Source organism: Elephas maximus, chromosome 1 (genome assembly GCF_024166365.1).
Source record: "Elephas maximus indicus isolate mEleMax1 chromosome 1, mEleMax1 primary haplotype, whole genome shotgun sequence".
In the NCBI taxonomy this organism is placed as follows: Eukaryota; Metazoa; Chordata; class Mammalia; order Proboscidea; family Elephantidae; genus Elephas; species Elephas maximus.
Window position 1 is genome coordinate 29,745,503 of NC_064819.1, and position 25,602 is coordinate 29,771,104.

The following is a 25,602-nucleotide window of genomic DNA, read 5'->3' on the forward strand; positions in this document are numbered from 1 at the left end:
TGGAAACCCTACAGGGCAGTTTTGTTCTGCCCTATAGGATCATTATGAGTCTCAATTGGCTTGACGGTAATGGGTTCGAGTGTTTTTTTTTGGAATCATAAAAGTCTGAATCCAGTCTTGGATTTTAAAACATAGTAATTTCATAGATTGATAGAACAAAGATCATTTTCTCCTAAGCAGAAGATATTCCAGCTGTACAGTCTGTAAGGGCAAGCTGACAACTAAAGGTAGGACACCAGGAAGATGGCTGTCCTGGTGAATCTCTTCAAAAGAACTGTTGTCATATCCTTCTACAGAGTTTCTTAAAATGTTAAACATATACCTACCATGTGACCTAACCATTCCACTCCTAAGTATTTATCCAAGGGAAATGAAAGCACTTGTCCATACAAAGACTTGTACCTGAATCTTCATAGCAGCCTTATTTGCAGTAGCTCCTAAATGAAAACAACCCAAATGCCCCTCAATAGGTGAATAAGCAAACTGTGGTATATCTATACAATGGGATACTAAAGAAAGAAAACACCAAACCAAGCCCATTGCCCTTGAGTGGATTCCAACTCATAGCTACCCTACAGGACAGAGTAGAACTGCCCCATAGGGTTTCCAAGGAGTGCCTGGTGGACCCAAACTGCTGGCCCTTTGGTTAGCAGCCGTAGCACTTAACCACTACACCACCAAGAAATGTACAGTGGTTCACACGACACAGATGAATCTCAAAGTAATTACGCTGCATAAAAACAAAAACCAAAACCAAAACCCACTGCTGTCAAGTCCATTTCGACTCACAGCGATCCCATAGGGTTTTCAAGGCTGTAATCTACATGTAGGAATGGCGTGAAAGAAACCATGTTCAAAGACTGCACACTGCATGATTCTATTTATATAAAATTCTAGGAAATGCAAACTAATGTGACGGAAAGCAGATCAATGGTTGCCAGTTAAGGGGGGGGAGGGGTAGTAGAGAGAGACTACAAAGGGGCCTGAGGAAGCTGTCTTTTTTTATTTATTTATTTTTTGATTGGTTTATTTATTTGTTTTTTTTTTTGGTGAAAATATACACAGCAAAACCCACTCCCTTCCACCATTTCTAGACATAATGATAACTGACATTGGTTACATTCCTCACATTGTGTAGACATTCTTGTTCTTTCTGTTCTAGCAGTTTCACTTTCATTTACTCAATCTCACCTTCCCCAACCTTTTCACCTTTGTTTTAAAATAGCTGTTGATTCTTTGGTCTTATATAGATAATTTTGTTTGTTTGTTTGTTTTTAAAAGAAACACAATAGTCAAGGGTAACAATCTTTACTCTTTGGGCTAAACTGCTACTTAGTTTAAAGGTGATTTCAGGGGATAGTTTCAATTCAAGAGTTCGAAGAGCAACTTAGGGCCATAGTCTTAGGGACTCCTCCAGCCTCAATAGGTCCATCTGGTAAATCCGGATTCTTTAAGACTTTGAAGCTCTGTTCTACATTTTTCTCCCTCTTTACCGGGATTCATCTATTGCGTCTCTGATCAGAATGTTTGGTAATGGTAGCTGGGCACCATCTAGTTCTTCTGGTCTCAAGGTGGAGGTGGCAGTGGCTCATATAGACAATCAGTCCTGTAGTTCACTTTCTTCTCTGATTCTTGGGTTTCCTTCTTTGTCCTTTGTGCCAGACAGCTGCTCGTAATCTTTTAAGATCCCAGACACTACTCACCGTACTGGGAGGTGGAACATAAACTTCAAGAACCATATTATGCCAATTGACTGGATTGTCCCATGAGCACAGTCCTAAACCCCCAAACCAAGAGAACTAATCCCATGGGGTGATTGGTTATGTCTTATTAGTATCAACATCTGTAGCCCCCTCTCCGCTTTTTTTTTTTTTTTTGGTTGTCATTATTGTTGCAAAACCATACACACCTAGCATTTGCCCATCCATCCTTTTTCCCTGTGTATAGCTTACTGACATTGGCGTCAGTTACATCAGTCATACTGTGCAAACTTCATTCATATTCGGTGGCACCTTTCCCATTTCTGTAAACAAAAAGTGACTACTGCCTAGGGGGTATGTCTCCCTTCCTCTCCACCTCTACCAAGGAAGCTTTTGAGGGTGTTAGGTATGTTCATTCTCTTGACTATGCTGACGGGTTCATGGGTACAGTATACTTACATCAAAACTTACCAAATGGTACATTTTAAGTATGTGCTATTTCTTGCATGTCAGTTTTACTTGAATAAAGCTGTTAAATAAAAGTTTAAAAGCACACACATACACAGCCAAAAACTGATTCTGCCGTACATCCACCTGTATAGCCATAGGAATTTCTCAATAAATTAAAATTTCTTGTATTTCAAAATTACCACATGATGTTTTTTTGACATTTTTAAGGTAAAGAGTTTGCATTACAAATTCTAATTTTCAGTGTGAGAACAATAAATAAAACAAATGTGTTGTATTCACAGCCCTAAACATTAGGGTAAATTTTATGCTTTTCCATTTTAAGGTGAACAAATTTTTGACAGGTTCAAAAGGATGACGGAAAATGCAATCTTGAATTAACTCACATGATACGTAAAGGAATTTTTAAGAAATTATTTTTCAAACTGTGGTTGCAACCAATGAGTGCACCATGAAATCAACTTAGAGGGTCATTACTAGCATTTTAAAGATGAAATAAAATGGAACAGAGTTAAAAATAGTGTCCATCTCATGTGGTGATATTAAGTATTATTGTTTCAGGAAACTTGTGTTTGTTATGTGTATGTATCATTATTACTTACTGTGGGTTGAGGTACAAAAAGTTTTAAAAATCGCTGTTCTTTGATACAGGCATTTAATACGCATCTATCTCTCGTCATTTTTTATGTCCCATATTACGTACCACGCCTCTTGTGCTAGGCTATCTTTTTTATCTAATGTACTATTTTGGAGTTCCAATATCTAAATTTCAGAAATAATTATCTGGAACGAATCTGGTCCTAGACAGTCTTTGTAAACAGTCTTCCACAGCAATTTAGAGCTTACAAAGTACTTTAAAGTAGGGTAAGTGATGGGTACATGGGCATATACTTTTGTCAAAACTTACCAAATGATACATTTTAAGTATGTGCTATTTCTTGCAGGTCAGTTTTACTTGAATAAAGCTGTTAAAAAAAAAAAAGTTTAAAAGCACACACATACACAGACGGAAAAAAAAAAAATTCTTGCAGGTCAGTTTTACTTGAATAAAGCTGTTAAAAAAAAAAAGTTTAAAAGCACACACATACACAGACGAAAAATGATTATGTGTGAGAAAATTAAGGTCCAGGAAGATTGGTTTATCTATGTAGTTCTACCTAAACTCTGCTAAGCTACTGAAAACTGACTATACTTTTCAATTCTATTACCCACCCACCCTTAAAGGCCTGTCTTCGATCAACCAATGGCTAAAACTTAAAGGTGAAAAAAAAGAGTGGCAATGCAAAGATAAAAAAGCCAGTCCCTGGTATGGAGGAGCTTTGGTGAGGTAACAACAGGGAACAGTGTCAGTGCTAAATTAGTGGGATAGTCAGGTATGTTTTACTTGATGTTGGACAGCAATGCTAGAAGGAAATTAACTGACATTTAGGGGCAAGAATATTCTTCCTTGCACGGGACTGCCCTGCACATAGCAAGACGTTTAGCACCCTGCATGCTTGTAACAGCCTCAGTCTTTGTCCCAGCCCAAAGTGTTCCCCACACATTCGTCCCCCTTGGCACTAGAGGATTGAAGCTACCCTGGTTTGAGACCTATGGATTAGGCTTTAGAGTGGTGCTCTCTGCTGCCCTCTGTTGACATAGGGAAGTAAGAGCAGGCCTTTAGCAGATTAAAAAAAAAAAATTTTTTTTTTTTTTTTTTAGCAGATAAAGCGTGTCAAATCCCTGAGGGAAAAATTTAAATCCCTTGGAGAAAAATATACCAAGGACACTCTTGGGTACAGGCAGTACTAGCTGTTTGCTTGTCTTTGTCAAATCGGTATGTTTGTAAAGGGAATAAAGGCTTGTCCTGACACAAACACCCCCTGTCTTTATGCTACAGTTTGCTCCATCATCCCCAGTTTACACTGCCACGCTCTTACCCGGGGCTTGAATTAAGCCTTTCTTCCCCTCTTTCTGATGGAATGACCGTGGCAGGCTGGCGTGGTTATGGTCAGTGACGACAAGGAAGTAGACTGGAACTGGACCTTGAAGGGGAAGGATGAGGGGACATGATATAAGAGAACAGGGACAATTCTTCCAAGGTAGTCCATGTCAAATGTAGAACTGGCAAGACACGTACTAGTACTTTTCATGCCAATATAAGATGACTGTACCAGTACAGCAGACGAAGAACTGGAGGTCAGAGTGGGTAAGATCATCACTCAGGAGCCCGTGGTCTCAGTTTTCATAAAAGGAGCCTCAGGTGGTGGTGGTTGTTGGCTGCCATGGAGTCGATTCTGACTCATGGAGACACCATGTGGTGTCTACCAAGTAGAGCTGCCCCTAGGGTTTTCTTGGCTGTAGCCTTTACAGAAGCAGATTGCCAGGTCTTTCTGCCACCGAGTCGCTGGGTGGCCAGCTGAGCGCTAACCATTGTGACATTTTACCTAAAGATAATTAATCTGCCCCAAATCTACTACCTATGTATAACATATATTTTAAAATTTTACTACTTCATAGGTTCATATCTAGTCTTTTCAATTAAGTGGAGAATTAAAGCTTTACAGGTCACATTCACTAAACAAGCAATAACCAGGTAGAGCAGAGCACTGGGGGAGGGGTTGGGCATGGCATTTAATCAAAAGCCCTAAAAAATCAATATATAAATCAAATATGTACATTTTATTGTATACCTTCTATGGTCAAAATACCTGGACAGGTGTGGGGCGTACATATAGAGATACATCACAGGTTCTGATCTCAGCCTATTTCATTACACAAGACAGAAACGCAATAAATAGTAACATAACAAATACAGTGGCTCAAAAGGGCGTATGTGGTAGAGACTGTCCCCCATATCCAATCTCCTCTCCTTCCTTTTAGCAAAAAAAAAAAAAAAAATTCTTGTCCCCCTCTTCCACTCTTAAAGTTTTAGTTTTAGGTGAGTACCAGGCCATTCTGCTAAAATATTCTTCCTTACATAGTAAGAAGTTTAGCACCCTCCATGCCTGCAACAACCCCAGTCTTTGTCACAGCCAAATGAGTCCCCCACACATTTGTCCCCCTAGGCACGAGGGGTTTGAGGCTGACCCGGTTTGAGACCTATGGATTAGGTTTTAGAGTGGTGCTTCCTGTTGTTGTCTCTACTTTTCTGGCTAAAGAGTGACCACTTCACTAAGCTCTAGTCAACAGGATGTGAGTGGAAGTGATGTTTGCAACTTCCAGGTCTTCTTAGAGATGAAGCTATTTGCCATGGACTCTTCCCATGCCTTTCCGTGCTGGAATAAAGATGTGGAGCTGAGTCAGCTTCTTCCACGCAGATGATGACAACACCCTACGCAATGGCAGAGCAACAAAACAGAAGTAGCTTTGGTCTTTGAATGTCCTAGTGGATCAGAGCTGTCTATGTCTCCTGGAACACCTGCCTACTTTAGGATAGTTTAATAAAGAGAAAAAAATCCTTCCTTTTTGAGACACCAAATTTTTTTTTTTAGTATTCTATCTCTATCTTTTTTTATTATTGTAATTTAGATGAACATTTAGAGAACAAACTAGTTTCTCATCAAACAGTTAGCACCCACATTGTTCTATGACATTGGTTAACAGCCCCAAAACATGTCAGCACTCTCCCTTCTCATCCCTGGCTTCCCTACTACCAGCTTTCCTGTTCCCTCCTGCCTTCCAGTCTCTGTCCCAGAGGTGGTGTGCCCCTTTACTGTTGTTTTGTTCCACAGGCCTGTTCAATCTTTGGCTGAAGGGTAAACCTCAGAAGTGACCTCGTTACTGAGCTGAAAGGGTGTCTGGGGGGCCATACTCTCAGGGTTTCTCCAGTCTCTGTCAGGCCAGTAAGTCTGGTCTTTCTTTTTAAGTTAGAATTTTGTTCTACATTTTTCTCCAGCTCTGTCCAGGACCCTCTACTGTGATCCCTGTCAGAGCAGTCAGTGGTGGTAGCTGGGCACCATCTAGTTGTACTGGACTCAGTCTGGTGGAGGCCATGGCAGATGTGTCCACTAGTCCTTTGGACTAATCTTTCCGTTGCGTCTTTAGTTTTCTTCATTCTTCCTTGCTCCTGAAGGGGTGAGACCAGTGGAGTATCCTACATGGCTGCTCATAGCTTTTAAGACCCCAGACACTACTCACCAAAATAGAATGTAGAACACCTTCTTTATAAACTACATTATGCCAATTGAGTGGGATGTTCCCCAAGACCATGGTCCCCACAGCCCTCAGCCCAGCAATTCGGTCCCTCAGGGAGTTTAGATGTGTCTGTCTTTGGAGCTACCATGACCTTCCCTTGGACAGGTTATGCTCACTTCCCCAGTATTATGTACAGGACACCAAATATTTTTGAGACTCTCTGTTAACTGCTGCTTAGTTTATATTTCAACTAACATATCCTGTTACCATGTGGTACATAGTTATTTCCCAAATGAGATAAATACGCAATGATTGTTCTAGACATTCTCAGAGGAGATACTGACTCAGAGGATCAAGGACCTGGGAGAAATTTGAAAACTCAATCTACTCTGTCCTCTTCTTCTTTACCTACGAAGAAACTGAGGCTCAGACATTTGCCCACAGTTTTGGAACACAGGAACGGATCCCAGGTCTCCTGAGAGTTCTTTGCATTACATTGTCCTGCCTAGCTGTGGAATAACAGTGACCATTAACGCTGCCACTTTCTCTCCTCGGCTCAGTCAGTTAAGCTCCCTCAGTACTCATGGACACACAGGACATTATCCTCAGTTCTAAAGGAAAGCCAGTAAGAACAAAAGATGGCATGTTGTGTCTCAAAGGTATCTGTAATCTAACAGAAGAGAGAATACCAACATAACTGTGTGGCACTATACCTGCTAAAACAAACACACAGGAAATACAGACCCCAGCAATTACAGTCACAGGTCTAACAAGACATAAGTGGAAATGATCATAAAATGATTATGAAGCCATTCAACTCCTGATAACAAAAGTACTTTGGAAATACAGAAGATATGATTCAAGAATACTTGGCTCAATTCACAAGTGCTCTCTTGAAGACTAATTAAACATGCTGAGTCTGTGAATATCTTTTCAATTATCATAAAAATCTCTTCTTTTTCTTTAGTCTGGGAAGTTTTAATACTTTAATCTTTTTCAAACCACTTCCAAAGGCTTCAACCAGGGTATTTCTTCTGTGTTATGTAGCCAACAATAGCCATTCTCCACCAGAGACCTCTCTCCTTTGACGCAGTATCCTTATGGAGGAGGAAGAGTTAATATGTACTTCATTGCACACACTCAGCACATGAAGACAGGGACAGTTTTAGGGAGGCACAAAAGGAGAGAATGAGAGTGGATGGTCACTATCAGGTAGCTAACTTCATTTATTCATTTGATAAAATCTAAGCCTGACGCTGAGCTAGGATCTGATGATAAAGACGTGGTCCCTGCCTTCCGTAGCTTACAGCCCAGTGCTGGAAACGTTTCTTTCTTAATACATCTTCGCTTATTTTTTTTATAGGGTTTGAGAAGAATGGAATTAAGGGTGAAAGAATGCTTTACCCAAAATACATGATCTTTCAAGTCAGGAAAACCACCCCAGACCACCTTCACTTTGCCCCTTGCATTCCAACCTGTTCTTTCTCATCATGAGGCCGTCTTAAGCAAGGGTAGAAAAAGAAGCCATTTCTTGCAGTTCCATATTTTTTTCTACAGCCTCTGTTGCTTTTTTTTTTTTCTGTTGCTCCAGATTCTGTACAATCTGGCCTCTCTGGCACCAAAATCATTCTTCACTTTCAACTGGCCACAGTGGCAGGTGTCCCTCCTCTGGCCTCAACCCACAACCACTAGACCCATCTTACAGCCACTTCTCCCAGGCCACAGAACCCAGTATTGACCTGTCCCTATGATTTAAAAACAACGTTGACAAATACTCTTAAGAGATGCAGTTGTTTATACACCTGTCCTGAATTTTAAAATTAGCAAACTGAAACCCTATGGAAGACCATCCGCATTGACAGCAGTGGCCTAAAAAGGCCATATTTTCTTAGCATGTATTCTTAGTCTATACAATTCTGTATTCAGTGATCAGCATTCAAGGGAAAGAGGCTGATGTCTTGAAGTAGCCTTTGCTGTAAAATAACTATAAAAAGAGGTCAGGGGAAAAATAAGATCCCATAAATATGGTAAAACATACTATACTATCATTGGTAGATACTGCAACATTTGAAAAATGGAATGCCTTTTCCCGAAAAGAGTATGTGTTGGGGCTTACTTAGCTGGGCTATGAAATGCTCACTTATTACCTGTTGAATTTACACTTCTTGAGTCGCCGCATGACAAAGCCTTTCACATTTAGGTCAAGTTCCTTTATATTGTCCCCCATAAATGCCTGATTGCATTCTGAACTGAAAGCATGCCTTCTGCTGCTGCTACCTACTATAAACGTGAAAAACATACTTGAAAAACTTAAAAGAAAATTCAATACAGTCATATTAAAAACCCACTGCCTTCAAGTTGATTCCAACTCCTAGTGACCCTATGGTACAGAGTAGAACTGCCCCACAGGATTTTCAAGGAGTGACTGGTGGATTCAAACTGTCAACCTTTTGGTGAGCAGCTGAGCTCTTAACAACTGTGCCACTAGGGCTCCAATACTAATATTACTGAAGAATAATTTACAAGTCAGTCAAGAGAACTGATAAAAATGTCATTATGCTTTACTTTTTTTAAAATTGTACTTTAGATGAAGGTTTACAGAGCAAACTAGTTTCTCGTTTAAACTATTCACATACACACTGTTTTGTGACATTACTTGCCAACTCACATGTCATCATTCTCCCCTTCTTGATCTTGGGTTCCCCATTCCCAGCTTTCTTGTCCCCTCCTGCCTTCTTGTCCTTGCCCCTGGGCTGGTGTACTCCTTTAGTCTCATTTTGTTTTACAGGCCTGTCTAATCTTTGGCTGAAGGTTGAACCTCAGGAGTGACTTCGTTACTGAGCTATAAGAGTGTTCAGGGGCCATACTCTTGGGGTTTCTCCAGTCTCTGTCAGACCAGTAAGTCTGGTCTTTTTTTTTTTTTTTGTGAGTTAGAATTTTGTTCTTTTTCTCCAGCTCTATCTAAAACCCTCTGTTGCGATCCCTGTCAGAGCAGTCGATGGTGGTAGCCGGGCACCATTTAGTTGTGCTGGACTCAGTCTGGTGGAGGCTGTGGTAGTTGTGGTCCATTAGTCCTTTGGACTAATCTTTCCTTTGTGTTTTTGGTTTTCTTCATTCACCCTTGCTCCAGATGGGGTGAGACCAGTGGAGGACCTTAGATGACTGCTCACAAGCTTTTAAGATCCCACATGCTACTCACCAAAGTAGAACGTAGAACATTTTCTTTATAAACTATGTTATGCCAATTCAGCTAGATGTTCCCAAGACCATGGTCCTCACAGCCCTCAGTCCAGTAATTTGGTCCCTCAGGGAGTTTGGATGTGTCTATGGAGCTTCCATGACCTTGCCTTGGACAGCTGTGCTGGCTTCCCCAGTATCGTGTACTGACACACCCTTCACCAAAGTTAACACTTATCTATTGTCTATTTAGTGTTTTTCCATCCCCACCCTTCCCCTCCCTTGTAACCATCAAAGATTGTTTCTTTTTGTGTGTAAATCTTTTCATGAGTTTTTATAGTAGTGGTTTCATACAATATTTGTCCTTTTGTGATTGACTTTTCACTCAGCATAATGCCCTCCAGATCATCCGTGTTGTGAGATGCTTCACAGATCCATCATTTTTCTTTATCGTTGCGTGATACTCCATTGTGTGTATGTACCACAGTTTGTTTATCCATTTATCTGTTGACGGGCACTTAGGTTGTTTCCATCTTTTTGCTACTGTGAACAATGCTGCAATGAACACAGGTGTGCATATGTCTATTCATGTGATGGCTCTTATTTCTCCAGCATATATTCCTAGGAGTGGGATTGTTGGATCATATAGTATTTCTATTTCTAGCTTTTTAAGGAATCGCCATATTGTTTTCCAAAAGGGTTGTACCATGTTGCATTCCCACCAGCAGTCCATAAGAGTTCCACTCTCCTTGAAGCCTCTCTAACATTTGTTATTTTCTTTTTTTTCATTCGTGCCAGTAATGTCCGGGTAAGGCTGTATCTCACTGTGGTTTTGATTTGCATTTCTCTAACGGCTAGTGGGAACTCGAGTGGTGCAGTGGTAAGGAGCTCTGCTGCTAACAAAAAGGTCGAATCCACCAGCTTCTCCTTGGAAACCCTATGGGGCAGTTCTACTCTGTCCTAGAGTGTTGCTCAGTCGAATTTGACTTGATGGCAACTTTTTTTTTTTTTAATGGCTAGTAATTGCGAGCATTTCCTCATGCATCTGTTAGCCACTTGAATGTCTTCTTTAGTGAAGAGTTTGTTCACATCTTTTGCCCACTTTTTAATTGGATTATTTGTCATTTTGTTGTAGATGTGTTGAATTTTCCTGTAGATTTTAGAGATTAGACCTTTGTCCAATTTGGCATAGCTAAAAATTTTTTCCCAGTCTGTAAGTTCTCTTTTTATTCTTTTGGTGAAGTGTTTTGATAAGCGTAAGTGTTTAATTTTTAGAAAGTCCTAGTCATCTAGCTTATCTTCTGGAGTTTGTCTGTTAGTTACGGTTTGTATTAGGGCCTCTAGTGTTGACTCTATTTTTCTTCTATGATCTTTATAATTTTTGTTTTCATGTTTCATTCTTTTTGCAGATGGACATCCAGTTTTGCCAACACCATTTGTTAAAAAGACTGTCTTTTCCCCATCTGATGGACTTTGGGCATTTGTTGAAGATCAGGTGACAGTAGGTGGTTGGATTTACATCTGGGTTCTCAATTCTGTCCCATTGGTCAATGTGTTTGTCATTGTATCAGTACCAGGCTGTTTTGACTAACATAGCTGCATAGTAGGTTTTGAAGTCAGGTAGTGCAAGTCCTCCTACTTTAGTCTTCTTCAGTAGTGGTTTACTTATCCAGGGCCTCATCCGTTTCCATGTAAAGTTAACGATTTGTTTTTCCATCTCTTTCAAGAATGCTGCTGGTATTTGGATCAGAATTGCATTGAATATGTATATTGCTTTGGGTAAAATTGGCATTTTCACAATGTTCAGTCTACCCATCCATGAGCACAGTATGTTTTTCCATTTATGGAGGTCTCTTGGTTTCTTGCTATAGAGTTTTGTAGTTTTCTTTTTACAGGTCTTTTACATCCCTGGCTAGATTTAGTCTTAAGTATTTTATTTTTTTTAGGGGCTATTATAAATGGTATTATTTTCCTGATTTCCTTTTCATAGTTCTATTTATTAGTGTATAGGAATCCAACTGATTTTTGTATGCTTATCTTGTATCATGCTACTCTACTGAATCTGTTAGTACCAGTAAGTTTTCTCTTGGAGTCTTTTGGATTTTCTATGTATAATATCATATCATCCATGAATAGGGGCAGTTTTACTTCTTCCTTATCAATTTGGATGCCCTTTATTTCTTTTTCTTGCCTTATTGCTCTAGCTAGGACTTCCAGCACAATGTTAAATAGGAGTAGTGATAAAGGGCATCCTTATCTTGTTCCTGTTCTCAGAGGGAATGCTTTCAGCCACTCTCCATTAAGAATGATGTTGGCTGTTGGTTTTATATAGATGCCTTTTTATGTTGAGGAATTTCCCTTCTGTATCTATTTTATTGAGAGTTTTTATCAGGACTTTGTTGAATGCCTTTTCTGCGTCAATTGAGATGATCATATGATTCTTTTCTTTCCTTTTATTTATGTAGTGGATTATGCTGATTGGTTTTCTAATGTTGGACCATTCTTGCACACCTGGTATGAATCCCACTTGGTTGTGGTGTATTCTTTTTTTGATATGATACTGAGTTCTATTAGCTAGAATTTTATTTAGAATTTTTGCATCTATATTCATGAGAGATGTTGGTCTGTAATTTTCTTCTTCTTTTTTTTTTTTTTTTTTGGTGTCTTTGCCTGGTTTAGTATTAGAGTTATGCTGGCTTCATAGAATGAACTCAGAAGTATTCCTTCCTTTTCTATGTTCTGAAATAGTTTGAGTAGTACTGGTGTAAGCTCTTCACTGAATGTTCGGTAGAATTCTCCAGTGAAGCCATCTGGGCCAGGGCTTTTTATTGCTGGAAGTTTTTTAAATTATCTTTTCAATCTCTTCTCTTGTTACAGGTCTGTTCAGATTTTCACCTTCAATTTGTGTTAGTTCAGGTAGGTAGTGTGTTTCTAGAAATACATTCATTTCCTCTAGGTTTTCAAATTTGTTCGAGTATAGTTTTTCATAGTACTCTGTTATGATCCTTTTTATTTCAGTTGGGTCTGTTGTAATGTCCCCGATTTCATTTCTTATTTGGGTTATTTGAGTCCTCTCCTGTTTTTCTTTTGTGAGTTTGGCCAATGGCTTGTTGATTTAGGTGATCCTTTCAAAGAACCAACTTTTGGCTTTGTTGATTCTTTCTATTATTTTTTTATTCTCTATTTCATTTATTTCTGCTCTGATCTTTATTATTTCCTTTCTTCTGGCGGCTGTGGGCTTTTTTTTTTTTTTTGCTGTTCTGTTTCTATTTGTTCGAGTTGAGTAGCTAATGTTTTGATTTTGTCCCTTTCTTCTTTTTTGATGAGTGCACCTATTGCTATAAATTGACCTCTGAGCACTGCCTTTGCTATGTCCCAAAGGTTCTGGTATGATGTATTTCCATTCTCATCTGATTCTAGGAATTTTTTAATTCCATCTTTGATTTCTTCTATTACCCTGTGGTTTTTAAGCAAGGTATTATTCAGTTAGCATGTATTTGATTTTTTTCTCTTGCTTTTCCTGTTATTAATTTCCACTTTGATGATGTTGTGATCAGAGAAGATACTTTGTATTATCTCATTGTTTTGGATTTTGTTGAGTATTGCTTTGTGGCCTAAGATGTGGTCTATTCTGGAGAATGTTCCATGTGCATTGAAAAAGAATGTGTACTTTGCTGCTTTTGGGTGGAGTGTTCTATATATGTCTATGAGGTCAAATTGGCCGATTGTGGCCTTTAGGTCTTCTGTATCTTTGTTGAGTTTCTTTCTAGATGTTCTGCCCTTTACCAAGAGTTGTATGTTGAAGTCTCCTACTATTATTGTGGAACTATTGATTTTTCATTTCAGTGCTGTTTGAGTTTGTTTTATGTATTTTGGAGCCCTGTTTTTAGGTACATAGATATTTATTATTGTTATGTCTTCATGGTGGATTATCCCTTGAATCATTATATAATGCCCTTCTTTGTCTTTTATGGTGGCTTTCATTTTAAAGTCTCTTTTATCTGAGATTAGTATTGTCACTCCTGCTCTTTTTTGGTAGCTGCTTGATATATTTTTTCTATCCTTTGATTTTTGAATAAATTTATGTCTTTTTTTCTAAGGTGTGTCTTTTGTAGATAGCACATTGGTGGGTACTTTCTTTTTTTCTTTTTTTTTAATCCATTCTGTCTCTCTCTGTCTCCTTATGGGTGCATTTAAGCCACTTATGTTCAGTGTGATTACTGATAGGTGTGAGTTTATTGCTGTCATTTTGTAATGCTGATGTTTTCTTTGTTCCTCTTACTCTTCTGCACTGAATTCCTTTTGTTTGTGGATTTTTTTTTTCATTTCTTTTGTTTTCGTAGATTTTCTGTTTACTGAGACTTTGTGTTTTTCTTCTTTATTTTGATGAGTAGGTTTATTAACTTTCTTTGTGGTTTTCTTGAAATTTACCCCTAAATTTAAAGTTTAAATCAGTCTTTTATCACTTGATAATGCCTGGACTTCCTTTCCACTTGAAAGTTCTACACCTAAACCATTTATTCCCTCTTTTCTTGTCTGACATTGTTGTCTTTTACAGATTGACATCTCTGGTTTCCTGTTGTGAATTTTTCAGTTTTATTTTATCCTTGAGAATTCATTATGTAGGTTGGTATCTGGTTGATGCTGTCTTATGTGCTAGGTTCAGGGTGTTGTCCGATGTTGTTAGTTCTCTAACTGAAGAACTCTCTTTAATAATTCTTGTAAGCTTGGTTTGCTTTTTACATATTATCTTAATTTCTATTTATCTGGAAATGTCCTAATTTCTCTATCATATTTGAGTGAGAGTTTTGCAGGATACATTATTCTTGGTTGGCAGTTTTTTTTCTTTCAAGATTTTATGTATGTCAGCCCATAGCCTTCTTGCTTGCATGGTTTTCTGCCAAATAATCAGAACTCAGACTTATTGTTTCCCCTTTGTATGTGACTTTTAATTTTTCTTGAGCTGCTCTCAGGATTCTTTACCTTTGGTTTTAGCAAGTGTGATTATGATATGTCTTGGTGTTTTTCTTTTCAGGTCTAGCCTATGTCGGGTTCTTTGGGCTTCTTGGGTGGTTGGCTTTTTGTCTTTCATGATATTAGGGCAGTTTTCTGTCAGCAAATCTTCAATGAGCATCTCTGTTTTCCATTTCCTCCCCCTGTTCTGGAACTCCAATCACATGCAAATTTTTGCCTTTGACTGTTCTCAGGGTTCCATCATTTTTCTTCATTCTTTTCTCTGATTTTTCCTCAAAGTGGTATCCAAGAATTTGTCTTCAATTTCACTGATCTTGTCTTGCATTGTTTCAAATTTGCTCCTAAAACCTTCTATTGCACTGTCCATTTCTGAAATCTTTTTCTTTATCTTTTGGATTTCTAATTGTTATTTTTGTATGACTTCTAGTTGTTTATTTTGACATTTTGTTCCTGTATTATTTTCCTGAATTCTTCCATTGTTTTGTCTGTCTTTTCCATAATTTTGTCTATTTTTTCCCTATTTTTGTCTGCATTTTCCTTCATCTGCTGAAGAACCCCCAATATTAAAGTTTTGAATTCCCTATCAGGTAGTTCCAGTGACTTTTCTTCCAGCAGAAGGTCATCTAGTGTTTTATTTTTGGTCGTTTTCTGGAGCCATCTTCTCTCTCTCTCTCTCTCTCTTTTTTTAAATATATTTTTATATTATCTACTGTCCTTGGGACATTTAGATATTCTTTTCTTCAGTAATTGATTGTAGATTTCATTGTTTCATCCTGCTTGTTTTATTTGGTTATGTCTGGGCAGGTGGGCTGGGTGTGTTTTGTGGTTTGCTCACTTATGGACATGATACTTCTCACCACCTTGTCCAGGTGGCCAGAGCCAGTCACTCAGCTATGGTGCAGGAGGGTGAGTCCAGTGGGGGTGGAGATGCAGGGATGGGTAGATTGTGGCATGAACTGGGGTTGGGGGTTGAGGTCAGTGCAGGGCGGGATCCAGCGTACCACATCAGTACTGTCCAGGGGTTTGGCACTCAGTGCATGGTGCAGATATGCAGGAAGGAAAGGAGAGGATGTGCTGTAAAGAACTAAGTGGGTAGGTGAAAGAAGAGAGAGAAAAAAAGCAAAAAGTTTAAAAAAATGAAGTGAAAAAAAGGAAATAAAATGGCGGTGTGGTAGGATTTGGCAAGTGGGAGTGGAACAGACCCTGTGAGAAAGAGAGAGAAGAAACCAACAATCACACAAACAAATGAATAAAAAATAACAAAAACAAAAAAATATGGTAGTTGGGGAGCTGGCCATTGGTGGCTGGGCAGAATTCGGGTGGTGGCAAGCTGATATCTCTGTCACCAGGTGGCACGACACAGCCCATCAGGAAGGGGCAGAAGTAGCACAGGGCCTGGGTGGCAGAAAGAAGGAAAAGGAGAAAAAGTAAAAAAATATGATGCTGAGGGAGCTGGCTTGTAGGGGCGGCACAGACCTGGGAAGGCCATGTGCCAGAGGCTCTCCAGCTGAGTGGTACATCCCAGTCCACCAAGAAATTGGGGATGGCACATGGGGCTGGGTGGATGGGAGAAAGGAAAGGAAGGAAGGGAGAGAGAGAAGAAACAATAACAGTAAACAGACAAACAATAAATAACATAAAATGGCGCTGAGGGAACTGGTTGGTGATGGCAGCGCAGACTCGGGGAGGCCACATACAGTGACTCTACAACCGAGCTGTGCAGCACAGCCCCTCCAGAAGGTCTGGGGGCAGTGAACAGGGTTGGGTGGGTGGGAAAAAGGAAAGGAAGGAAAGGAGAGAGAAGAAAAAAAGAACAAAGCAAACAAACCAGAAAATCACGGCCTGTCAAGAAGGGGAGGGATGGCACACAGGGCTAGCTGAGTGGGAGAAAGTAAAGGAAGGAAGGGAGAGACAGAGAAAAGCAACAAAAAAAGCTTAAAAAAAAAGTATCAAAAAACAAACAGAAATACAAACCAAAAAATGTGAACAAAAAATGGCACTGAAGGGGCTGGCCGGTGGGGATGGGGCAGGCCCCAGTGGCAGTGAGCTACTATCTCTCTGGCTGAGCAACCTTGGCCTGTTGGCAAGCAGCGGAGGCTGCATAGAGGGAAGGGGGGGTGGGAAAGTGTGTATCCCTGGTTACTGGGTACTCTGTCTCCTGCTGGGAGCTCCACAGAGTTGCCTTCTCACGCTCCCTGTCTGCGCTCTTTGGTGACTGTAGTCCAAGATGATGAATTCGGCCATGTTAGCTGGTAGGGGACCTCCACTCCACAGCTCTCTTCCTTCTCTGTCCTGACAGTTTCTTATTCCATTTGGTGCTTGGTCAAGTTCTTTATCCCTTCATTTGGTGGTTAGGGTTCCAGGATTGATGTTTGTATATGTTTTACTTAGTTTTTCAGGTCTTTGTTGCAGAGGGATGGCATGATGCTTCTGTCCATAGTGCCATGTTGGCCAGGAACCCCTACTCTTACCTGTTATGCTTTACTTTTAATTGAATAATTAATTATCCCAGAACCCTGAATGATAAAAAGGTTCTGTTGGATAAAGAAACAGAGTAAACTGCCCAGAGCAATATTAATAGCTCTGTCAAGCTACAGCCTTTTATATGACATACAAAAAAGTCTTCCTTTGTGTTGAGAAAAACCCAATTCAGAGCTATCAGCAAAATTAAGTACAAAAAATACACTTTTACTAATTTGAACAACTCTGAGCTCAAAAATCATCAAGGTAGATAAATATACCAATAAGGCAGGGAGAGGGAAGAAAAGGTTCACAAACAGGTAATTCACAACAAAGATGCAAATGCCCCCTCAAATATATACACACAGGCAGTTCGAATCCACCAGGTGCTCCTTGGAAACTCTATGGGGCAGTTCTACTCTGTCCTATAGGGTCACTACAAGTTGGAATCAACTCGACAGCACTGGGTTTTTTATATAATACATGGAGGTGTGTGTATGTGTATAAAGTAATATATATATTAAGTGTATATTAAAAAAAAAACAAAACTCACTGCTGTTGGGTCAATTCCAACTCATAGCAACCCTATAGTACACAATAGAACTGCCCAATACGGTTTCCAAGAAGCACCTGGTAGATTTGAACTGCTGACCTTTTGGTTCACAGCTGTAGCACATAACCACTACACCACCAGGGTTTCCAAGTGTATATTAAGCATTATATATTTATTAAGTGCTCATTACAAGGTCTGACACAAAAGAAGTGTTCAGTAAATGTTAGTAGCTGCTGAGTCAGATGAGGTATATGTTCAGCTTTAGTAGATATTGCCAAATAGTTTTCCAAAGTGGTCGACACTGACTCTTTTTACAAATTGTGTTTTTTTCCCTGTTTTTTTAAATTAAAAGAAATACTAAAAATCGTCCCCCTCAAAGATAACCATTGTTAATATTTTTATACATTACCATCCAGTCTTTTTTCTTCTCATTGCATGTTTATGAATTAGTGAGGATCATGGTTTTTATGCAGTTTTATATTCTGCTTTTTAAACTTAACATTTTAAAACATAAGCATTTCCCCATGCTTAAATAAACTTAACGTGCCTATGTTTGTGCTAGTGTAATAATTGAGAAACTTACTTTGTATTTTTGTTTACAAATTTGAAAAAAATATTGGGCTTCCCCTTGGACCATGTAGGCTCTGTGAGGATAGGATGGTGGTGTCTGTCTCACTGGTACTGCATTAGCGTCTGCATGATGCCTGGGGAGAGGAGACATTCAATGACTATTCGTTAAACTAATTGCTTTCTTGTTTTTCTTTGGCAATTACTTTTGCTGCTTTTATTTTGTTATTTCCCTCTGGTTTTTAGAATATTAGTTTTAGTCATATGCCTGCTGCCATTATCAGTTTTTTAGCTTTTAAAAAAATCTTTGGTTAGGTGATATAGATGCTGCCTTTTTTCTTTTTTGAAGACGTTAATTAATACAATGCACTTTTCCCTTAGCAGTGCTTTTGAAGCTTTGCCTAAGGTATTAAATTTAATCTGTGGCCTATAACATTTCTCAAGGTTATAGTATTTATGACATTTTTAATATATTTGATGTGAATATATAGATACATTCCTTTTAATGATATTACAATGTGATTTCAATTTTATGTTTTTTTTTTCTTATGTATACTAATAACTTGTTAATCTCTGGTGCTAAAGACTTTTTTTGGAAAATTATTTGAGATAAAGGCATATATTTATGCATAATTTTATTTAATTGTTCCCTTGAATATATGGTATGGATTGTATGTTACAAGTATTTGATTTCAATTGAGTATTTATTTAAAATGTTTTTATTGTGGTAAAATAATATATAACATTAAGTTTACCATTTTAACCATTTTTAAGTGTACAATTCAGTGACATTAATTAATTCATAATGTTGTGCAACCATTACCACTATTTCCAAAAAATGTTCATCACCTTAAACAAACTCCATATCGAAAAAAAAAAAAAAATTTTTATTTATTTATTTTTTTTTTTTATGGAGCAGTAATTCCCCACCTCCCCCTTCCTCTAGCCCTTAGTGAGTATTTCTTTCGATTTTACAATTTGTTTGACTTTCTGTATTTGGTCATGCAATTATTCTCCATTATTGTTTTCCTTTGTGGAAACCCCCCTTTTTTTTTTTTTTGGTAGTGTAGTGGTTAAGAGCTGCACCTGCTAACAAAAAGGTCAGCAGTTTGAATCCACCAGGCGCTCCCTGGAAACTGTATGGGGCAGTTCTACTCTGTCCTATACGGTTGCTATGAGTCAGAATCGACTCGATGGGAACAGGTTTGGTTTTGTGTGTGCATGTGTGTGTGTGTGTGTGTGTGTGTGTTAGCCATTTTGGACATAAATTGTCTTAAAAATTCCTGTAATTTATTTCTGAGAAATTTTACTTTATCATAGTGGCTCTGCCACTTTTCAGCTGTGTGACCACGGACAAAACACTATCTCTAAGCATTATCTCTAAAACAGAGATGATGATGATGGTGGTGGTGATAATTCTAATATGTACCTATGCAGCTACTGTAAAGGTTAAATGAGGTAAGACACGTAAGCTCAAAGTACAATGCCTACTTCATGGCATGTGGTCATTAACTGTTTGCCAATATCTTAATACAACCATCCGGTCAGTCATTTAATCCAAGTGATTCCAGCTAAAATATCATTTAAGTTTATGCCCTACTCTTGATTCCCATGGTATTTGTCTTAGATGAGTTCTTTCCATCGTTCACTTGGACTGTAACACCAGCTTTCAAACTTATCTGCCTCCTTCTCTTTTCCCTCCAATTCATAGAGGAGTGTTCTTTCCAAGATACAGTTGGATTATCTCACTCCCCTGATGAACATCCTCCAATGGCTCCACATTGCATAGAGAGAGGAGTGTTTCCCAAACTTCATTCATTCCTGTATCTCTTCCCAAGTGCTGCAAATGTTGTTTCCTCTGTATGGACTGGCCTTCCTGGTGAATTTACAATTCTCTCTCGTAGCTTCCATCAGCTTTTAGCTACAGTAAGGATGACATCTAGCATGAGCTGCAGATAGATTATTCTAGACCTTTATATTATCATTTTAAAAATCATTGAATGTCGTATAATTTACATACGCAAAACAAGCACATCTCATTTTACATATGCAAATTACACATACATAAATCAGACAAGTGTTCAGTTCAATGAGTGTTGACAATTCAATATATCCATGTAAACGCCACCGAAAACAAGATCTAGAACACCTCTATCACCTCAGAAGTTCCCTGGTATCCTTTTTGAGTCAATCCAACACCCCTTTCCTCCAAAAAAGCAACCACTTTCACATGTCTATGACTATAGGTGGTTTTTGCTTGTTTTCAGACTTCATATATATGGACTCACATATTTGCAATCTGTATACTTTTTCATCTGGGTTATTTCACTAAACAAAATGTTTTTTATATTCATCAGTATTGTTGCATGTCAGTAATTTGTTCATCTTTATTTTTGAGTAGTATTCCATTGTATAGATATTGTTGTGTGCTGTCTAGTTGATTCTGACTCAGAGCCACCCTACGTGACAGAGTGGTACTGCCCCATGGGGTAGCCTAGGCTGCAATCTTTACTGAAGGAGCTCTGGTGGCACAGCGGTTAAACGCTCAGCTGCTAACTGAAAGGTCAGCTATTTGAACCCACCAGCCACTCCACAGCAAAAACGTGTGGCAGTCTGCTTCCATAAAGACTTACAGCCTTGGAAACCTATGGGGCAGTTCTACTCTGTCCTGTGGGGCCACTATGAGTCAGAATCGACTCCACAGCAGTGAGTTTGGTTTGTTTTGGTTGTCATCCCGCCTCTACTTATTTACTCATTTTTCTTTGATGAGATGCATCATAAACTACTGTGAAGGGTATGTTTACATTGTATTTATTGAGCAGCAGAAGAAAGGGTAGTTCAATACTTCCCAGGTGTTCCATGATTGTCTTTGATGTCTGTGCAACACCCTGAGTAAATTGCCCCAGCAAAGTTTGTATTGCACATGGATTTTAAAATGGATTTTACCAGGACTCATCACACCTTTTTGCTATTGAAACTCCTGGGATACATCTCACAACATGGCATTCAAGATTGATCCCTTAAATGGTAGAAAAATGCTCAAAGTCATGTATTTTATTATCTAGTTATCATTTCATTTGTTGTTCTTGTGAGGAATGCAGAGAGATTATCATCCCATTTTCCAGCTGCCACAGCTGCCACATGGAGAGATAGACAACATATGAGAAAGTACTTAGGACAGAGGCTGGTGTGTCTGTGTACGTATGTCTACACATGCATATGAACACATGCACACACACATACATATAGGAGCCCTGGTGGTGCAATGGTTAAGAGCTTGGCTGCTAACTGAAAGACTGGTGGTTTGAACCCACCAGCTGCTCCGTAGAAGAAAAGGCCGGGCGATCTGCTCCTGTGAAGATTACCAAAACCCATTGCCAATAAGTCAATTCAAACTCAGAGAGACCCTATAGGACAGAGCAGAACTGCCCCATAGGATTTCCAATAAACATATGCATGTGTGTGTATGGGTGTGTGTGTGTGTATTTCCAGTTGGGAAAGGGCAATACTTTTTTTCAAACTTTAAATGAGTATACATAGTCATTGTTAAGAGCCCTGGTGGCGCAGTGGTGAAAAGCTCAGCTGCTAACCAAAAGTTTGAACCCACCAGCCACTCCTTGGAAACCCTACGGGGCAGTTCCTACAGGGGTCGCTATGAGTCAGAATCAACTCGATGGCAATGGGTTTTGGTAGTCACTACTAAAAGGCAAATTAATGGCAGATCTAAAATGAAAGCTTCTTAACCTCTTAACTTCTAGCCACATGTAGTCTTTCTAGTCAGCCCCACTCAGATGGCACAGACGAAGTTTCCATAGCTGGTTACCGGCTATCCACACCCAGGAAAAACTAATATTCATTATATTAGTTCACTTTTAAAAATACACCCAGAGATATTATTTATGCAGACATTCCTTAAACCTCCCTCACTCACTCACTCCTTCCCTCCCTCCCTTCCTTCCTTCCTTCCTTCCTTCCTTTCTTCAAATATTCCTTCTGGCATTCTACACCATTTTGATTTTTTCCTGGGATATCTTTCCCTGACAGGTGAACCTTGGGCCAAATTCTGGCTCAGGTGAAGTTTGGCTTTGGCCTCCTTCTACTGGTTCTTTCTGGCTTCTCTCCTACTTCTTACGTGACAACTCTTATGCCATGAAACTTCAGAAATCTATTAGGACAGGGAACGTCTGAGCAACTATGAGTCAGAGACCAGGCATGCCATGGAAATCAAGAATGCATAAAGACCTTCAGTCCAAAGGTCTGAAAACGATTAAAAGCTAGAAGAACTGAAGGAGTTGAGCAATTACAGAGAAGCAACAGGTGAGCAACGTGGAGACTGATAGGTAGTGAAGGAGCAGGCACAAAGGAGGCAGAACAAATATACAGAACTAGCAGCAGGGAAAATGCAACATGCTTTGCACCCTCAGCCACTCTTTATTCCTCTTGCTATGGTAAATTCCAATCCAATGTGACACTTGCCTCATATCCCACCAGTGGTAATACCTGCAACAGTTGGCTGGTGGACCAGTGAATAAGGGTGAGGAGTAATCACAGTTCTTTTGGCACAAGAGTTTTCTGTATTCTGGTTGTCGAAAGGAAATGGATTCAAAGACATTAATTCACAAAGACGGAGAAACGGATCACTAACTTATTATAGTAAAAAAAAAGTAATGTTTTGAGGAGAGAACTAAAGCAACATTTCTCCAACTGTATTCTATGACATACTCACTCTTGCATTTTAGTTTGATGTTCCGGATGAAAAAAGGATCCTATAGTCAAACACTGGGAAATGCTTCATGACTCTCTAACCAGAAACGTGAACATATGAAAGGCCTTGAGTAGTCTTGCAGTAAGTACATGAGCTAGTTTAATTTTATTCAATGCAGAATTCCTCAGATTTACTTAACCATAAAAGCCTTTTAACAAAACTTGTGTTTATATACTGCCAACCAAACTTCGGAAAATATTGATCCAAAGGAATTAATATCTGTGATGCACTCAATTCCAAACCAACCAACCAGTTGCCTCTGAATCAATTCTTACTCATGGCAGCCTCATGTGTTGCAGAGATCACATGAACTCTACTTCATAAGGTTTTCAAGGCTATGACCTTTTGAAAGCATATCACCAGGCCTTTCTGTTCATATGACCCTGTTTGGAAAGAGAGGTGTTCTCGTGTTACATTAATAAGGTCATCCTGGAGTAGGGTGTGTCCTAAACCTAATCTCTGTGAGTGGAGTCTTATAAAAACAGAGAGATACACACACAGGGAGAAGACAGATGCCATGTGAAGGTATATCTGCAAGGAGCCAAGGAACACCAAAAAATGCCCAGGGTTATAGAAGCTTAGTGTCACCATCAAATTGATTTCGACTCATAGTGACCCTATAGGACAGAATAGAACTGCCCCATAGTGCCCTGGAGGCGCAATGGTGGAGGGCTGGTGCTGCAGTGGTTAAGAGCTCAGCTGCTAACCAAGAGGACAGCAGTAAGAATCCACCAACTTCTCCTTGGAAACACTATGGGGCAGTTCTACTCTGTCCTATAGGGTCTCTATGAGTCAGAATTGACTCAATGGCAACAGAGATACAAGCTTAAAGAGACGAGGATCTTCCCCTAGAGTCAACAGAGAAAGACAGCCTAGCCCTACAGATGTCCTGAATTCAGACTTCTAGCCTCCAGAACTGTGAGGAAATGAATTACTGTTCTTAAAGCCACTCAGTTGCCCTATTTTTTGTTACAGTGGCACCAGGAAACTAAGACAATAGCTAATGGTAGTATGTCAGGAAGTGTGGCAGGCCAGTAAAGGAGATAATTCTGAGCAGATTTTATTTCTGGTGCCTCTTTAGTCATCTTATGTTAATGATCATATATGCCATCTATTGGTAAGATCAGGCCTATTCCATTTTTCTTTTAAGGTATTAGTTGGTACCTGCTATATGCTAGGTTGTTGCTACTCAAAATGTGGCTTTGCAACATCTGTGGCTAACCACATCAGAAACTCTTAGGAGTGCTAATTAAAAATGTAGGTCCCTGGGTACGACACCTTGGAACCTGTATTTTGAAAAAGCTCCCTCACTGAGTCTTGAATATCATGTAAACGGAATCATGTAATGTGTACTCTTCTGTGTCTGGCTTCTTTTGTTTGACAAAATGACTCTGAAATTCTTCTATGTTGTTGCATGTATTGGGAGTTCATTCTGCATTATTACTGAGTACTATTCCATTGTGTGAATATACCACAATTTGTTTATCTATTCTGCTGATCAACACTTAGGTTGTTTCCAGTTTGAAGCTTTTACGAATAAGAAGACTGTAAACACTTGTGTCTTTGTGTGAACATATCTTCATTTCTCTTGAGTGGAACTGCTAAGTTGTATGGTAAGTGTATGTTTAACTTTGTAAGAAATGCCTTGCTTTCCAAAGTGGCCCTACCATTTCACACTGCAATCAGCAACATATGAGAGTTCTTATTGTTCCATATCCTTGCCAACACTTGGTGTTGTCAGTCTTTTTAGCCATTCTAGTAAATGTAGTACCTCATGTGGTTTTAATTTGGATTTCCCTGGTGACTAGAGAGATTAACCATCTTTTTATGTGCTTATTAGTCATTCCTATCTCCTCTTTTTGACGGCACTGGGTTTTCTGGGTATCTCCTCTTGTAAAGTATCAATTCAAAATTTTTACCCATTTATGAAGTTGAATTGTTTATTATTGAGCTGTAAAAATTCTTTACTCTGTCAGGAGAATACATAGGGTAAATGTTTTCTCTTCGTCTGTGGCTTGCCTTTCATTTTCTTATCAACATCTTTCAAAGAGCAGAAATTTTTAATTTTGATCAAATCTAACTTATCATTTTTTTCTTTTATGGTTTCTACTCTTTGCATTCTAGGACATCATTCTTATCTCTGAGTTTACAAAAATATGAACCTATGTTTTCTTCTAGAAGCTTTACAGTTTTAGCTTTAACATGTCTATGATCTAATCCAGATTAATTTTTATACATGGAGTGAAAAAGCAATTGAGTTTCAGCAACATTTACTTAAAAGACTTTTCTTTCCCCCATTGAATTGCCTTTGTGCCCTTGTCAAAAGTCAATTAATTGACCATACATTTTTTAAAAATAATTTCTATTGCGCTTTAAGTGAAACATACAAATCAAGTCAGTCTCTCACACAAAAACCCATATACACCTTGCTACACACTCCCAATAACTCTCCCCCTAATGAGACAGCCTGCTCTCTACCTCCACTCTCTCTTTTCGTGTCCTTTTCACCAGCTTCTAACCCCCTCCACCCTCTCATCTCCCCTCCAGGCAGGAGATGCCAACATAGTCTCAAGTGTCCACCTGATCCAAGAAGCTCACTCCTCACCACCATCCCTCTCCAACCCATTGTCCAGTCCAATCCATGTCTGAAGAGTTGGCTTCGGGAATGGTTCCTGTCCTGGGGCAACACAAGGTCTGGGGGCCATGACCACCGGGGTCCTTCCAGTCTAGTCAGACCATTAAGTCTGGTCTTATGAGAATTTGGAGTCTGCATCCCACTGCTCTCCTGCTCCCTCTGGGGTTCTCTGTTGTATTCCCTGTCA

At 39.2% G+C, this 25,602-nt stretch overlaps 1 protein-coding gene across 7 annotated transcripts in view; it reads right to left on the reverse strand.

The window, feature by feature from the left end:
- Positions 1–25,602, reverse strand: part of MAP3K13 (mitogen-activated protein kinase kinase kinase 13) — a 187,266-nt gene that overhangs the window by 117,285 nt on the left and 44,379 nt on the right. For 2 of the 7 annotated variants that reach the window (XM_049881194.1, XM_049881138.1), the window contains exon 1: positions 4,088–9,685. The exons of 4 other annotated variants lie outside the window; for them this stretch is intronic. The gene's annotated coding sequence lies outside the window, so the exon portion shown is untranslated. Of the gene's footprint in view, positions 1–4,087; positions 9,686–25,602 lie in introns of those variants that run through there. One more of the 7 variants, XM_049881148.1, reaches the window with a different exon arrangement.